The following is a 16,829-nucleotide window of genomic DNA, read 5'->3' as shown; positions in this document are numbered from 1 at the left end:
GTTTCGGGCAGACCAAAGGGCGTCTTTCACCGAATTGATAGTCCTCCAGCAGTAGTTGATGTTTATCTCGGTGTGCGTCCCTGGGAACAGCCCATAGAGCACAGATTCCTGTGTTGCAGAGCTGCTTGGGATGAACCTCGACAAAAACCACTGCATCTCTCTCCACACCTGCTTTGCAAAGACACATTCCAGAAGGAGGTGGGCAACCGTCTCTTTCTCACCACAGCCACCTCGAGGGCATTGTGCGGAGGGGGTGAGACTTCAGGCGTGCAGGAAGGATCTGACGGGGAGGGCTCTTCTCACCACGAGCCAAGCTACATCTTGGTGCTTGTTTGAAAGTTCTGGTGATGAGGCATTCTGCCAAATGATTTTGGCGGTCTGCTCGGGGAACCATCCGACCGGATCCACCATCTACGTTTCCCGTAGGGCCTTGAGGACATTCCGTGCAGACCACTGCCTGATGGATTGGTGGTCAAAGGTGTTTTCCGCAGAAACCTTCCCACGCAGGATAGGTGGTACGGCACGGTCCAACTGGATGGAGCGTTCCGCGGCAATGTGACCAGGTCCATCCTTCTCAACATCGGGTACAGATAGAACCTCAGCACGTAATGACACTTGGTGTTTGCGTACTGAGCAGAAGACGGCAACGTCATCCATGTATGAGAAAAGCTCGAGCAGACTATGCTAGAATTCCCCAGAATGTAGAAGAATGACAAGTAATCGTACTGACAAATAAAAATCTTAAGTGGTTTGACACAATAGATACTGGGAGGCTGTTTCCTCTGGCTGGCAAACCCAGAACAAAGGCTCATAGTCTCAGTGTGAAGGGCTCAGTCATTCAGGACTGAGAAGAGATTTTTTTTCACTCTAATGGTTGTTAATCTTTGGAATTCTCTTCCCCAGAGAGCTGTGGATGCTCAATCATTGCGTCTCTTCAAGAGAGAGATGAATAGGTTTTTGGACACTTAGGTGATCAAGGGATCAGCCCTAATCTTATCGAATGGCAGAGCTATTTCGAAGGGCCGAGTGGCCTAATCCTCCTTCTTATGCAAAGTTCCATTCTGTAAGAAATGGGACCTTTAATAACTGGTTCTTCTCATAATAATGTCGAATGCTTATAGCAATATATTATAGCGGCACATTGGCGCAGTGGTTAGCACTGCAGCCTCACAGCTGCAGCGACCCCGGTTCGATTCTGGGTACTGCCTGTACGGAGTTTGCAATTTTTCCCTGCGACCATGTGGATTTTCGCTGGGTGCTCCGGTTTCCACCCACAGCCAAAGACTTTCAGGTTGATAGGTAAATTGGCCATTATAAATTGCCCCTAGTATAGGTGTGGGGATGTGGTAGGAATATAGGATTAGTATAAATGGGTAGTTGATGGTCAGCACAGACTCAGTGGGCCGAAGGGCCTGCTTCAGTGCTGTATCTCTAAATAAATAAAAGTAGCAGACAGAGCATGAGGCCACCCATAGAAAAGCAGTTCTTAGCAGCGAGGGTCAGCACTGGTATAAACAAAGATAGGGGCTGAGGAGTATGCTGTTCCTGAGGTGGTCATAATAGAAGCCACTGGACACCATAGACATTCCTGAACTGATAGATGGAGTCTTCTTGCACTTTGTGTACCCTGTTATCAGTACAAGTGTCTAGTGAAAGCTAAAAATGGGCTCCAGTATAAGATATACTGAAAGATGACCTTGAGCAAAAGTGATGGACAAAGTTGGGGGGGGGGTGTGGCCACCCTGATACTTCAGTTACCTGTCCTGTATTCATTGGTTAGAAGTGTTTGAACAAATGATTGACATAGGGTACCAGTCCCGAGAAATAAAGTATATAAACAGGTGCTCGACAGGGAAATAGTCAGTCTTATTCAGACAGGAGAGCTTCCCAAAGCTCGGCTTCAGCTGAGTGTTAGACTTTGGCCTAACACTTTGGTTGGCTGAAGAAGACTGAGGACACCAACACCAACACCTCGCCTGCTTCATCGTCAGGGAGACTGTCAACACTGTTCTTCCCCACTGTATGATCCGGATCTGTAATCCATTCAATCTGTTATGGGTCGTACCTCTAATTCATCTATTTAGCTTACGCATCATCATATTTAAACTGTTCATATTTAAACTGATACTTCTTAATATTACATTAAACTGTTGCTTCTTAATAAACTATTTTAAAATCACATTATGAGCTCGGTCCCCTTCTTTGTGTGTCTGTGAAGACCGAACCAAAATCTTACAATTCCTTCCCAGGGAATATTTCATTCTTCAAAAAGAGAAACTTGCTGGAAATCTGAATAACAGAAGATTCTGGAAACACTCAGCAGTTCCAGCAGTATCTATGGAGAGAGGAAGGCAGGAGCAACGTTTCAGGTCTATAGAAGGGTCACAGAACTGGACCATTAACCTGAGCTTCTCTTCTCCACAGTTGTTTCTGGACTGGCTGAGTGTTTTCAGTATTTTAGTTTTTTTTTGTATTTCATCCCTTTCCCTTTTGACTGTTTGCTGTGAAACTTTCAGCGTTGTGCTCAGTTCTTTGTGTAGTTATGTTTTCTTTGTTTGAAGTGATGTAAATAGTATCCTAAAATATCAGACAGAAATACTGCTCAATTTAGTGTAAAATATAACAGGGCACATTTACAAATATCTAATCAATTAAGGCAATTTTTAAAAATAAGAATCAATTACCTTTATTTTCAATATAAAAATATGAAGCAATATGAGTGCAGCACTTACAGACAAAATCTATTACCTCACATTACCTGCATCTTTAACCTTGACAGACTGTGTAAATTTCTTCTCCTATGTTACAGTTCTCACTTTCAGCTAGCAAATGTCAGCAATCTGTGATGCAGTGCAGTTTACAGATCAGACCGTCAGTCACAACATGCAATGATTGTTCAGCTTATGTTGGACAGGTGGAACTTAGAAATATTGGGAATGGAGACAAAGAACAAAGAACAAAGAAAATTACAGAACAGGAACAGGCCCTTCGGCCCTCCAAGCCTGCGCCGATCCAGATCCTCTTTCTTAACATGTCGCCTATTTTCTAAGGGTCTGTATCTCTTTGCTTCCTGCCCATTCATGTATCTGTCTAGATACATCTTAAAAGACGCTATCGTGCCCGCGTCTACCACTTCCGCTGGCAACGTGTTCCAGGCACCCACCACCCTCTGCGTAAAGAACTTTCCACGCATATCCCCCCTAAACTTTTCCCTCTCACTTTGAACTCGTGACCCCTAGTAATTGAATCCCCCACTCTGGGAAAAAGCTTCTTGCTATCAACCCTGTCTATACCTCTCATGATTTTGTACACCTCAATCAGGTCCCCCCTCAACCTCCGTCTTTCTAATGAAAATAATCCTAATCTACTCAACCTCTCTTCATAGCTAGCGCCCTCCATACCAGGCAACATCCTGGTGAACCTCCTCTGCATCCTCTCCAAAGCATCTACATCCTTTTGGTAATGTGGCGACCAGAACTGCATGCAGTATTCCAAATGTGGCCGAACCAAAGTCTTATACAACTGTAACATGACCTGCCAACTCTTGTACTCAATACCCCGTCCGATGAAGGAAAGCATGCCGTGTGCGTTCTTGACCACTCTATTGACCTGCGCTGCCACCTTCAAGGAACAATGGACCTGAACACCCAAATCTCTCTGGACATCAATTTTCCCCAGGACTTTTCCATTTACTGTATAGTGCACTCTTGAATTGGATCTTCCAAAATGCAATACCTCGCATTTGCCCTGATTGAACTCCATCTGCCATTTCCCTGCCCAACTTTCCAATCTATCTACAATCTGCTGTATTCTCTGACAGTCCCCTTCACTATCTGCTACTCCACCAATCTTAGTGTCGTCTGCAAACTTGCTAGTCAGACCACCTATACTTTCCTCCAAATCATTTATGTATATCACAAACAACAGCGGTCCCAGCACGGATCCCTGTGGAACACCACTGGTCACACTTCTCCATTTTGAGAAACTCCCTTCCACTACTACTCTCTGTCTCCTGTTGCCCAGCCAGTTCTTTATCCATCTGGCTAGTACACCTTGGACCCCATGCGACTTCACTTTCTCCATCAGCCTACCATGGGGAACCTTATCAAACGCCTTACTGAAGTCCATGTATATGACATCTACAGCCCTTCCCTCATCAATCAACTTTGTCACTTCCTCAAAGAATTCTATTAAGTTGGTAAGACATGACCTTCCCTGCACAAAACCATGTTGCCTTTCACTGATAAGCCCATTTTCTTCCAAATGGGAATAGATCCTATCCCTCAGTATCTTCTCCAGCAGCTTCCCTACCACTGACATCAGGCTCCCAGGTCTATAATTACCTGGATTTTCCCTGCTACCCTTCTTAAACAAGGGGACAACATTAGCAATTCTCCAGTCCTCCGGGACATCATCCGTGTTTAAGGATGCTGCAAAGATATCTGTTAAGGCCCCAGCTATTTCCTCTCTCGCTTCCCTCAGAAACCTGGGATAGATCCCATCCGGACCTGGGGACTTGTCCACCTTAATGCCTTTTAGAATACCCAACACTTCCTCCCTCCTTATGCCGACTTGACCTAGAGTAATCAAACATCTGTCCCTAACGTCAACATCCGTCATGTCCCTCTCCTCGGTGAATACCGATGCAAAGTACTCATTTAAAATCTCACCCATTTTCTCTGACTCCACGCAAAGCTTTCTTCCTTTGTCCTTGAGTGGGCCAATCCTTTCTCTAGTTACCCTCTTGCTCCTTAGATATGAATAAAAAGCTTTGGGATTTTCCTTAACCCTGTTTGCCAAAGATATTTCATGACCCCTTTTAGCCCTCTTAATTCCTCGTTTCAGATTGGTCCTACATTCCCGATATTCTTCCAAAGCTTCGTCTTTCTTCAGCCGCCTAGACCTTATGTATGCTTCCTTTTCCCTCTTAGCTAGTCTCACAATTTCACCTGTCATCCATGGTTCCCTAATCTTGCCATTTCTACCCCTCATTTTCACAGGAACATGTCTCTCCTGCACACTAATCAACCTCTCTTTAAAGGCCTCCCACATATCAAATGTGGATTTACCTTCAAACAGCTGCTCCCAATCTACATTCCCCAGCTCCTGCCGAATTTTGGTATAGTTGGCCTTCCCCCAATTTAGCACTCTTCCTTTAGGACCACTCTCGTCTTTGTCCATGAGTATTCTAAAACTTATGGAATTGTGATCACTATTCCCAAAGTAGTCCCCTACTAAAACTTCAACCACCTGGCCGGGCTCATTCCCCAACACCAGGTCCAGTATGGCCCCTTCCCGAGTTGGACTATTTACATACTGCTCGAGAAAACCCTCCTGGATGCTCCTTACAAATTCTGCTCCATCTAGACCTCTAACACTAAGTGAATCCCAGTCAATGTTGGGAAAATTAAAATCTCCTATCACCACCACCCTGTTGCTCCTACATCTTTCCATAATCTGTTTACATATTTGCACCTCTATCTCACGCTCGCTGTTGGGAGGCCTATAGTACAGCCCCAACATTCTTACCGCACCCTTCCTATTTCTGAGTTCTGCCCATATTGCCTCACTGCTCGAGTCCTCCATAGTGCCCTCCTTCAGCACAAGCTGTGATATCCTCTTTGACCAGTAATGCAACTCCTCCACCCCTTTTACCTCCCTCTCTATCCCTCCTGAAGCATCGATATCCTGGGATATTTAGTTGCCAATCGTGCCCTTCCCTCAACCAAGTCTCAGTAATAGCAATAACATCATTCTCCCAGGTACTAATCCAAGCCCTAAGTTCATCTGCCGTACCTACTACACTTCTTGCATTAAAACAAATACACCTCAGACCACCAGTCCCTTTGCGTACATCATCTGCTCCCTGCCTACTCTTTCCCTTTGTCACGCTGACTTCATTATCTGGTTCCTTACAGGCTTTAGTTACTACCTCCTTACTGTCCACTGACCTCCGCATTTGGTTCCCATCCCCCTGCCACATTAGTTTAAACCCTCCCCAACAGCGTTAGCAAAAGCACCCCGAAGGACATTGATTCCAGTCCGGCCCAGGTGTAGACCGTCCAATTTGTAATAGTCCCACCTCCCCCAGAACCGGTCCCAATGTCCCAAAAATCTGAACCCCTCACTCCTGCACCATCTCTCAAGCCACGCATTCATCCTGACTATTCTTTCATTTCTACTCTGACTATCACGTGGCACTGGTAGCAATCCTGAGATTACTACCTCTGAGGTCCTACAGATAGCCATTATTGCACTGAGTTTGTCCAAACATTAATTGTACCATTGTGCCACATCAGCCAGCCTGTTGTCCCGTACATGAGAATGCGAATCATTCTTTATATGCGGCTAACTGTCAGTCTTGGTTACTGAGTGGGAGTATGGGATTCATGCTCCAGTCAGTCATATTCTAGTCCTATATGTGACTGATTCATACTGTGCTAATAGGTCTCTGTTGCTGTATGTGACTTTATGATCCAGTCTGTATCTGTCAGTACTGTGTGTTGGTGTAGACTCATTCTGTATCTCAGTCTCATGTATGCTATTTGAGTGTGCGATTCATTCTGTATCTTTAAGTTACTGGTACAGTATGTGAGTGTAGGAATATTGTTGTAATTCTCAGCCACTGTAACTTTTTGAATCTGGGACTCATTCAGTATCAGTCTCTCGTCCTGTGTATGAGTGTGGCTTTCATTCAGTATCTGTCAATCTCTGGTATGGCCTGTGCATGTGGGTTTCATTCAGTATCTGTCAGTCTCTGGTACTGCCTGTGAATGTGGGTTTCATTCAGTATCTGTCAGTCTCTGGTACTGCCTGTGAATGTGGGTTTCATTCAGTATCTGTCAGTCTCTGGTACTGCCTGTGAATGTGGGTTTCATTCAGTATCTGTCAGTCTCTGGTACTGCCTGTGAATGTGGGTGTTTTCAGTATCTGTCAGTCTCTGGTACTGCCTGTGAGTGTGGGTTTCGTTCAGTATCTGTCAGTCTCTGCTGCAGCCTGTGAGTGTGGGTTTCATTCAGTATCTGTCAGTCTCTGCTACAGCCTGTGAGTGTGGGTTTCATTCAGTATCTGTCAGTCTCTGGTACTGCCTGTGAATGTGGGTTTTGTTTAGTATCTGTCAGTCCATGGTACTGCCTGTGAATGTGGGTTTCATTCAGTATCTGTCAGTCTCTGGTACTGCCTGTGAATGTGGGTTTCATTCAGTATCTGTCAGTCTCTGGTACTGCCTGTGAATGTGGGTTTTGTTCAGTATCTGTCAGTCTCTGGTACTGCCTGTGAGTGTGGGTTTTTTCAGTATCTGTCAGTCTCTGGTACTGCCTGTGAGTGTGGGTTTCGTTCAGTATCTGTAAGTCTCTGGGATTCTGTTTATGGGATATAGTCCGCAACCATTAATCTCTGGGATGTCTTGCTGTTCTGAATTCATTCTACACAGAATTACATAGAATTTACAGCAAAGAGACAGGCTATTGTGCCCAAGATTTTGCATTTCCACATGAGCCTCCTCCAACTCTACTTCATCTAATCTGATCAGCAAACCCCTCAAATCTTTTCTGCCTCATATAATCATTTAACTTGCTGTTAAATGTCGCAATGTTCATGAACTCAACTGCTGCATGTGGTGGCATGTTACAGATTCTAACCACGGTCAAAGCAGGGTGAAGAAGTCTCTCCTGAATTATTTATTTGATTTATTACTGACTATTTCCTATTCACAACTTTTCCCACAAGTGTGAAAAATCTCTACCTCTACCCTATCAAATCCTTTCATAGCCAATGCTTCTATTAGCCTGAACACTGAGCCTCCTTCTTTCCAGAGAAAGGAGCTCAGGCTTATTCAATAATGTGGAACATGTAGTTCTGTTGCAGTCATGGAATAAATATTGTATCTCAGTCTGAAACTGTATGCGATTTTAGATTGGTATGTAATGTGGAGCTCAGGCTGCAATCAATAATTGAGACAGTATCTTTCACTCTAACACTATAGATTTTTGGAGTGCTATGTTATCTGTACTTCAGCCGGTTCCAATGGAATAGATAATGTTATCTCTAAGTCTGATAATGCTTGTGTATTAATTCACAGGATGTTAGTGTCACTGGCAAGGTCAGCATTTATTGCCCATCCCTAATTACACTTTCAAGACAGCTGAGTGGTTTGCTGGGCCATTTCAGAGGACAGTTAAGATTCAATCACATTGCTGTGGGCCTGGAATCACTTATACTTCAGACTGGGTCAGAATGGCAGATTTCCTTCTCTCAAGGACATTCATGAATCTGATGGATTTTTTGACAGCAATCCAGTAGCTCCAGGGTCACCAGTGCTGAGACTAGATTTTTTTTATTCCAGATTTATTTAATTAACTGAATTTAAATTACCCAGCTGCTGTAGTGGAATTTAAACCCATGTGTCTGAATCATTAGTCGAGACTTCTGGATTAATCCTGTACCACAACCACTAAAACCTCCATACCTCTGTTAGATTAGATTTTTTACTGGTTTGTAATGTGGAGCTCAGTCTACACAAATGAAATTGACACTCTATTTCATTCTGATACTGTATATGTTTTTATGGCTGGTAAATAATGTGTAATTCAGTCTACTGTATTTTTCAATTCTTCAGTTTGGGTGAGTTCTGTACTGACATCTAATTTACACCACAGTTTACAATTTACAAGCATTGCACAATCGGATACTGTGGGCTGGATTTTACAGACCCCCACCCGACATTGCCTTTCATGATGGGGGAGGGGGGGGCAGCAGAAAATGCCTCCGGGAGAGGCTGGGAGGGTCCAGCCCGCCGATATTGCCGGTGGCAGCGAGGCCTCATGGCAGCACCCCATTTCCCGCCGCTCAGCGACCAGACCTCCATTTGCATATTCAAATTTATGTAAATGAATGCACTAATTATATTTACGTCCCCACCTGAGTTACTGCTCCCATCGTCAGTCTGGTGGCTGGCCTTCGGATCCCTGTCCCGGGAAACGAGGCACACACTCATGGGCAGGGGGAAGGAGGTAAGTTTCTTAGTGCAGGAGGGAGGGGGAACATGGTCAAAGTAACATATTGGTGTAGGGGATGGTGGGAAGGGTTTGAGGTTAAAGTTTATGCACTTTGGGTGGGGGGGCACGGAAGGTCAGGTGGACAAGGTAAGTGTTTTTGGGGAGAGAGGGCAAGTCATTAATTTAATTGATACTGGGGGTGGGAGAGAGACAGAAGAAATGTCTTTGTTTATTTTCATGTCCTTGCGGTTTAAATATTTAAATTTAAAGATAGGGCTCAAAGCCCTTTAAAAATGGTATCAGCGCCTGCGCACAGGCGGCTGACGCCATTGCCAGGGATGGTCAGCTCGCCCCCTACATGTGATCGGCGGGAGGTGGCCCACCCCGGCTATTTAAATGAGCCACCACGCTTAGGATCGCGGTGACTCCACGACGTGTGGCCCGCACGAGCGGACCACCATTGTTTTCACCGGCCGTCGATTTCGGCAGCAGGCTTATAAAATTCAGCCCTGTGTGTCATTTTTGGACTGGCAATGTTTAGCTCAATCTGTACTAATGGAACTGATACTGTATTTCAGTTTGATATTGTATGTGTTTTTAGAATGGTATGTAATATTTAGTAATTTTTCATGGTGTGGGTGAGTTTTGAACTGGTATCTAATTTGTGTCTCAGGTTACGCGATTTTTCAGCCCTTTTAAATATTTTACTGTAATGAATGTTGAACTTGTATGTAACTTGTATCTCAGGGTACACTATTGGGATGGTTAATCATCTTTTATAATCAATAGGCGTGAGCTTTGGGTATGGTATTTAATTAAAAACTCAGGGTACATCATTAGGTCAGATTCTGTGCCATTCAGTCAATACTGTGTGCCAGTTCTATCTGATATTTAATTGATAGCTAAGTCTGCATTATATTTAGATTGACACATTGCATTTCAATCTGCCAGTGGGTGTGATTATGACCTGGGATTGATGTATCGACCTGTTAGTGGTACTGAGTTGGGGTGAAACACAAACAATTTATTTCTCTCCCGCTTTGTTTGATTGTTGGATTGAAAATATGACTCTGGAACTCGGGATCAATGTGAGCCTGACTACTTCTGCAGTCTGAGACTGGGGAACTGATGAACTGTCTATCCCTCTGTCCTCTGAGTGATAATGTACCTACTGTGTGTGAGAGGAGCTGGCTGCACTGTTCCTTGTGCCTCGAGTGCAGAAACCATCACATTCATCACAATACCTTCAAATATTTGCCTGTTGGAAGAAAAATATATCTTATAACTCAAGAACAGGTGAGGTGCAAAATATCAAAGTGATCAATTTAATTTCTCAATTAATATTCATTAAGAACACACACAATTGAAAACCAGTGTCAGTATCAGCCTCCACTGAAGTACTGAAGCTCCCAGCTCCTGCATCACAAGTGTTCTGGGCAGATCCATCCTGACAAAACACTGCATTGGGATCATCCCAACTGCTCTATGCTCTACACATATTTCCAGCCATCCTGCTTCATATAAATGAATAACAGAAAAATAAAGCCCTATATGTATAGTCCTCTATTCCTTTCACCCCATACATCTGTTCAGCGTCCCCTTCAGTGCACCGACCGATACTATTCGCCTCAACCTCTCCCTGTGGTAGCATGTTCCAGATTCTAAGCACTCACTACATAAACACATTTTTCATTAATTCCTCATTTCTTTTAAATTTTAAATTTCTCGCCCTTTTTTCCCACAAGTGGAAACATGTCTCCATCTACCCTATCAAACCCCCTTCACTATTTCCTCATATTGCAAGGTTTCTTTAACCCTGACAGACTTTGGGAGTTTCTGCCACTCTATTGAAATTCTTGCTTCCAGCCAGTAGATGTCACCTCACTCCAATACAGTGAAGTTTACAAATCTGCGAGGGACACAACAGGAAATAATTGTTCACATTATAGTGAATGTGTGGGATTTAGAAATACTAGGAGTGGAGATGAGCTATTAATGCATTTTATTTAAGCAATCATTGGTTTTGATGTTGTCATAAATCTGTCAGCTTGTTGTCTTGCCTGTGAAAGTGAAAGTCATTTTTTAAATCTGTCAGTCTCTGGTACTGACCGTCAGTGAAATTCATTACCTATCTGTCATTCACTGGTGCAGTGTGTGAGTGTGGGATTAACACTGTATTTGTCATTTTCTGGTAATGCATGTGTGAGTGTGGAAAACACTTTGTATCTGTCAGAGCTGTTATACATGAGTCTGGGATTCATTCTGTGTCTGATACTTGGTGTGTTTGGTGGGGGGGAGGAGTTTTCTTTCTGTAACTGTGGTCTCTCATTCTGTGTGTGAGTGTGGAATTTATTCAGTCTCTGTTTTTCTGATACATTGTGTCTGAGTATGGGATTAATTCAGTGTTTGTGAGGTTGTGGTAGTGTCTGAGTGTGGACTTCATTCTCCATCTGTCAATCTCTGGCACTGTATGTGAGTATGGGATTCATTCTGCAGCTGTCAATTTCTGGAACAGTATGTGAGTGTGTTTGTCAGTCTCTAACACTGTCAGTGAATGTGGTATTTTTTCTATATCTTTGAATCTTTGGTATTATGTCTGAGTGTGCGCATCTGTATGCCAGGCTCTGTTCCTGTGTGTCCATGATGGATTAATAAAAATATGACAGTCTCTGATACTCTATGTGAGTATAAGTTTCTTTCTTCATCCATCTGCCTTGGGCACTCTATAAAGATGTTGATATCCTTCCTTATCCATCACTCACTGAAACTAAATAGGATTAATTCTGTTTCAGTCAATAACTGAAACTAAATGTCACTGGTAATTACTGAATGTCAGTTACTCTCTGGTATTGCCTCTGAATGCAGGTCTCACTCATTCGTGCCAGTGCCTGGTACTGTGTGTGAATATGATATTAATTCCATACCTGTTAACACCTGGAGTTGAATGGAAGTGTAAAATTCAGCTTGTATCTGTCAATCTCTGGTACTGTGTGAGAGTTATAGAGAGATACAGCACTGAAACAGGCCCTTCAGCCCACTGAGTCTGTGCCAACCATCAGCCACCCATTTCTACTAATCCAACATTAATCCCATATTCCCTCCCACATCTCCACCTTCCCTCAATTCTCCTACCACCTACCTACCTACACGAGGGGCAAGTTACAATGGCCAATTTACCTATCAACCTGTAAGTCGTTGGCTGTGGGAAGAAACTAGAGCACCCGGCGGAAACCCACAGTCACAGGGAGAACTTGCAAATTCCGCACAGGCAGTACCCAGAACGGAACCCAGGTCGCTGGAGCTGTGAAGCTGCGGTACTAACCGCTGCACCACTGTGCCACCCTGTGGGATACATCCTCTGTCTGCCATTCTCAGGTATGGTAAGCAACTGAAATTATTCTGCATCTCTCAGTGCCGAGGGCTGAATGAGAATAAGTCCCACACTGACAATCACTCCATCTCTTGTATTCATTTAGACTCATTCTATACTTGGATAACATTGGTGCTGTATGTGAGAGTGGGATTAATTCTGTATCTGTCAGTTTGAGGGATGATATATGAGTGTGGGATTCATTTTGTCTGTGTGAGACTCTGGTATTCTGTATGATTACATTCTGTAAATCTTAGTCCCTGATTCTGTGCATAAGTGTGCAACTCATTCTGTCTCCATCAGTCTTTGTTTCTGGTCATTTAATAGTGACTCCTCTGTAACACTCACCAATGTATGAGTGTGGGATTCATTCGGTAGCTCTCCATCTCTGGAACTGTTTGAGACTTATTCTGCATCGATCAGTCAGTTGTACAATACATGCTTGTGGGATTCATTCTGTACCTGTCAGTCCATGGCACTGTGTATGAGTGCGGGATTCATTCTGCATCTGTAAACCTCTGGTACTGTATGTGAGCACAGGATTTATTTTATAGTTGCCACTCACTAGCATTATGTATCAGTGTGGGATTTATTCTGTATCTGTTAATCTGTTAACATGTAGGATTTGTTGTGTAGCTCTCTGTTTGGAGTGCTGTATATGAATGTGGGATTCATTCAGTTGCTCTCAGTATCTGGTGTTCCATGTGAGTTTGGGATGCATTCTGTATCGGTCAGGTATGGTGTTGGAAAGGATATGTTTCACACCTTAATGTTCCATAAATGTATTCTGACTTGTATCTAATTGAAAGGTGGATCAACTGAAGTTAATAGCTGTTGGTTTTAATCAGATATTGTGAGAGAGTTTTGGTCTAGTATTCAATCAGTATCACTGTGAACACAATTTGAGAATGGCAATATATTTTACAATCTGATTGATGGCCTGGTATGTGAGGTCAGCTTCATTCAACTCGTAACAATGGAATTAATATTGCGTCTTCCAGTCTGACCCTTTGTCAGTTTTGTGGAGTGGTGTGTAACAAGTAGCTCAGTCTGCAGTCTGGGTACATTATTGAGATTAATTCTGTACCTTGCAATCCGGTACTGTTTGTCTGTTCTATCTTTGTTATTTTTTTATTTTTATTTAGAGATACAGCACTGAAACAGGCCCTTCGGCCCACCGAGTCTGTGCCGACCAACAACCACCCATTTATACTAACCCTACACTAACCCCATATTCTCTACCACATCCCCACTATTCTCCTACCACATACCTACCACCTACCTACACTAGGGGCAATTTACAATGGCCAATTTGCCTATCAACCTGCAAGTCTTTTGGAGGTGGGAGGAAACCGGAGCACCCAGAGGAAACCCACGCAGACACAGGGAGAACTTGCAAACTCCACACAGGCAGTACCAAGAATCGAACCCGGGTCGCTGGAGCTGTGAGGCTGCGGTGCTAACCACTGCACCACTGACATTGAATTTGTAGTTGAGGTTGCACTCTTATGAGAGTGACACAGTGCCTTGCAATCTGATAGTGGGTGTGATTTTGGACTGGGATTGATGTATCTACCTGTCAGTGGGACTGAGTTGGGGCGAAATGGAAACAACTTCAGTCTTTCCTGCTCTGTGTGACTGTTGGATTGAATGAATGTCTCTGGAACTTGAGATCAGTGCCAGTCTGACTACTTCTGTTGTTGGTGGAACTGATGTCTCTTCTCTCTGAGAGTGATACTGTACTTACTATGTGTGGATTGGCTGCACTTCCCCTTGAGTCGAGGAATCACTACATTTATTCCACTTCCTTCAAGTATTTGCCTGTAGGAAGAAAAGGTATTTATAGTTGACTTTGTTGCAGTTAGATACAACTGAGAGGCTTGCTAGGCCATTTCACAGGGCATTTAAGAGTCAAATTTATTGCTGTGGGTCTGGAGTCACATGTAGGCCGGACCAAGTAAGGAGAGCAGATTTCCTTCCCAGAAGGAAAATAGTGAACCAGATGGGTTTTTACAACAACCAACAATGGTTTCATGGCCATCATAAAACGAGCTTCATTTAATTCCAGATTTATTAAATAAATTCAACATTTTGCCATGGTGGAATTTGAACCCATGTCCCCAGAACAAGGCCCTGGGTTTCTGAGGTACTCGCCCAGTGACAATACCACTGCATCACTGCCTCCCCAATCAAAATCCTGGAGCTCGCTTTCTAAGAGCACTGTTGGTGTACCTAACCCACATGGACTGCAGCTGTTCAAGAAGGCAGCTCACCACCACCTTCTCAAGGACAATTAGGGATGGGCAATAAATGTTGGCCTAGCCAGCGATGCCCACGTCACATGAACGAATAAAAAAAAATCAGGAAGATGTGTGGTAGAAGATACAAATGTGACCAAAACAATGTTTCAATTAATAATCATTGTGAACAATCACAAAGGAAACCCAGCAACACAAACAGAGTCAGTGTCTGATTCCACTGCAGTCCTGCAGCCCCCAGCTACTGCATACCAGAGGCTTTGGCCATTTTACAACAATTAAATGACATCCAGAAACAATCCACTGGGCCATGAATGGGACTGACCGACGGAACAGGGACTTTTACACAGGTCAGATTTCCAGTTCTCGCTCCTATGGTCGAAGCGAAACCAAACAGCCGCTGTTTAAAATGTGTCCTTCACACTTCTCACCTGGTGCCTATAATAGATTCTCTTTGTGTAAATCCCCACATCCTGACTGTCCGCTTCTGTTTCCACACTTCACTGTCCAATAACAATAAACTGTGGGATCAGGCTGGATCGCTCTTTGCGCTGGCACGGTCACGATGGGCCGAATGGCCTCATTCTGTGTCGGAAATTTTCCATGTTTCTGTTAGCGGAATTGTTGCAGAAATCTGCGCCTGCACTCCCCTCCCCCAGCATTGCCTGTGAGCGGAAGAAGATGCTTTAAAACAGCCGCCAATGAAGAGATCCCGGTACCGGGGGAAGGCAGCAAACAGCAGCCTCCTTCCAGCAGCACATCGCTTTGGGAGCGTGTCCGCAGATGGACTCAGAGATCAGCATCGAGTCCGGGGCAAGTTCAGGGGGAGGTGGGGGCTGTTTGTAAGAGACGGAGTGGAGCGAGAACTGGTCCCGGAACATGGAGTGAGTGGGGGAAGGGAGAGACTATTCTCGGGCTGTGTGTGGACAAGGGGAGGGAGACAGAATGGGAAGAAACTGTTATTGTAGTGGAGTGAAACACTGACAATATTTGTGTGGCTGGGGTTCCTTTGCGGGTATCCATAATGATTATTATTTGAGGGATTAAATTAATTAAAACTCTATCTCCTATTTCACCTTGATTTGAATTAAAAAACATACTTTTGTTCCAACAGGCAAATAATTGAAGAAACCAGAGTAAATGTCATTTTTCCTCCACCCAAGTTACAAGGAAGAGTGTCACCAGCTCCTTCTCACACACAGTACGTACATTATCGCTCACAGAGCGCAGAGAGACAGACAGATCATCAGTTCCACAGTCTCAGACAGCAGAAATAGTTCCAGAGACACATTTTCAATGTATCAATCAAACAGAACAGGAGAGACAGACGTTGTTTCCATGTCACCCCAACTCAGTACCACTGACAGGTAGATACATACATCCCAGTCCAAATTCACACCCACTATCAAATTATCAGTGTGTCAATCCCACAACACTGCAACCTCAGCTACAAATTAAATACACATAGAACTGGGTACATGGTTCCCGTTTCAAAGTTACAGAATTAGCCTCAATAATGTACTCTGAGATTCAAGTTAATACCCGCCCAATATTAACACATTATGGGTTTATAAGTTGCAGTATTAATTCCCATAGTGTATGCTGACATATACATTAGATACTAGTCCAAATTTCAGGTGCAGAATCAGATTGAGAGATTCCGTAAAATAGAATGTCTTTCCTGGATGTCAAGTGATATAGAGGATTGGATAAGGAAAAAAAAGGAGGCTTATGGCAGATTCAGAGTGCTGAAAACAGTGGAGGCACGAGAGGAGTATGGAAAGTGTAGGGCAGTACTTTAAAAAAGTAATTAGGAGAGCAAAGTGGGGTGATGAGAAAACACTGGCGGGCAAGATAAAGGAAAATCCCAAGGCATTTTATAAGTATATTATTTATTTTTTAAATTTTATTTAGAGATACAGCACTGAAACAGGCCCTTCAGCCCACCGAGTCTGCGCCGATCAACAAGCACCCATTTGTACTAATCCTACATTAACCCCATATTCTCTACCACATCCCCACCATTCTCCTACCACTTACCTACACTAGGGGCAATTTACAATGACCAATTTACCTATCAACCTGCAAGTCTTTGGAGGTGGGAGGAAACCGGAGCATCCAGCAGAAACCCACACAGACACATGGAGAACTTGCAAACTCTGCACAGGCAGTAACCAGAACTGAACACAGGTTGACTGAAGCTGT

The sequence above is a fragment of the Heterodontus francisci genome, unplaced genomic scaffold (genome assembly GCF_036365525.1).
Source record: "Heterodontus francisci isolate sHetFra1 unplaced genomic scaffold, sHetFra1.hap1 HAP1_SCAFFOLD_43, whole genome shotgun sequence".
Lineage (NCBI taxonomy): Eukaryota > Metazoa > Chordata > Chondrichthyes > Heterodontiformes > Heterodontidae > Heterodontus > Heterodontus francisci.
This window is presented reverse-complemented; position numbering follows the sequence as displayed.